This window comes from Podospora anserina, chromosome 7, assembly GCF_000226545.1.
Source record: "Podospora anserina S mat+ genomic DNA chromosome 7, supercontig 1".
Classification (NCBI taxonomy): Eukaryota; Fungi; Ascomycota; class Sordariomycetes; order Sordariales; family Podosporaceae; genus Podospora; species Podospora anserina.
In genome coordinates, this window is record NW_001914854.1 from 2,805,864 (window position 1) to 2,807,701 (window position 1,838).

Consider the following 1,838-nt stretch of genomic DNA (forward strand, 5'->3'; position numbering starts at 1 on the left):
TCTTGACGGTGTCTCATGACATTCAAGGAAGATATCTCGACCGTTTTCTCCTGCCCCATCTACCTTGGCTTTCATACCCTGATCTTGCTGTCGTCTATAAGTGATGATACCAATGTCGGGAGAGTATAAGTCCTGAAGCTCTTGCAGGGGTGTGATTATGTGGTTGGTGAAAGGAAACTGTAGTTTTGTCTGATGATGTGGCTTTGTGTGTGGGAGACTAGATGTAATTCAGCGGAGGGTTTAAAAGCTAGACGCCAGGGCAGAGAAGGAAATGAGACCAGATGGAGATTACCCAGGTCGGATATGGATATCAAGAGGAAAGAAAGTTGGGCAATGATGAGTGACGGAGAGACGAAGAGGGGGAGAGAGCCACTGTCCGAGTTAATCACTACACAACTTAATTGTGTTAGATGTAAGGTATCGAGATAATGTTGAAGGAAGAGAAAGAGGGTGAACGCTAAGGTGGTTCTTGGTAACGAATTACAACCGTGTAAGGTGTTTCGAATGTACACCTACCTACCCTGATCAGCGCCTGTTGGAACAACCCACCCAGATACTAGCAACATCTCCAGCACTCTATCTTCCAATTCTCATTCTTTCAAACCAACTACTAAGCTTTGTTTCAAGTTTGCCCCCCCCCCCCCCCCCCCCCCCAACAATGACCCGCCGCTCCGTCATAAGCAAACACCCACACAATATGTACAACCCTCCCTTTCCCCCTTCTTCCAGCGAAAGTAGCGGAACTCCTTTTTCAACTAAAAGAACCCACAATCCACCAAAAGTAAACCCGTGTTCCTGCCTCTGCCTGCCTTGTGAAAACCCGGACGGAGTCTCGCTAGGATGGTTCTTCCTGGGGAGCCGGAGCGAATCTATTCGAGGAAGTAGCTACAGGCCGGTGATTGAAATCCTGGCCGGGTACGGGGTTGAAACGGTGGATAGCTTCGCTTTCTTTTTGCCTTTTGACTGTGAGGAGACTTTGTAGAAAACTTTGACTTGAAATCAAAGGGCGAGGTGGGTGGGCATTTGGAGACTTCAGGTTCGCGCTGATCGTTGCATAGGAAGGAAAGGAAAAGAAAACCATCTGCTGTGTTTCCGCCGCCTTGTGCTGAAGGATTTCATCTGGTGGAGGAATCGCGAAATGATATTTCTGTCAACAAGAGAGGAAAAAAAGCTGTTGACATACATACCTGCACCAGTGAGAAGCCTTACACAACTATCCCATAACCACACACCACTTGGTTAACTCCTACAGCATAATGCGGGTGAAAAAGAACCAGGCACCTAAAAAATTTGACAACATGATTGTCCGAGGACATGCACGTTGCAAAATATGCATCAGCCGTGAATCGAACACGGGGCCCATCGATGGCAACGATGGATTTTACCACTAAACCACTGATGCTGATCTTTTGAGATGTTGTATCCATTCGGAATGTGGGTTCAACATCGACAGAGCCTGAGTCTGATGACAAACTCATGAATGGAGTCCAGAAGAGCTAACACGATGTTCACATACCTCCAAGACAGTAACAAATTCGAGCTTGTATCTAATTCAAGGGGATTTTTGTACAGATATTAGCTGCACCAGTCAGATCGACAATGCCCCTGAGAAATTGTCTCACAGAATGCGAGACTGGACTTTCTCTCAAAAGCGAAATGACTGCTCATGTCACCCATCTTCAAGATCATTGCTTGACAGGCTTTTCCAAGCCACCCGCCCCTCCTATCTCACTCATCCCCCTTCTCACGCATCCAAATAGATTCATAACCCAACAACAAATCTTTTTTCAATATTCCACAAGTGATATACACAGGCAACCCCCCTCCCCCATTGCCCC

The 1,838-nt window shown here is 46.8% G+C and overlaps 1 annotated feature.

Annotated features, from left to right (window-relative positions):
- Window positions 1-1,331: 1,331 nt before the first annotated feature.
- Window positions 1,332-1,402, reverse strand: a tRNA (tRNA-Gly).
- Window positions 1,403-1,838: the final 436 nt, after the last annotated feature.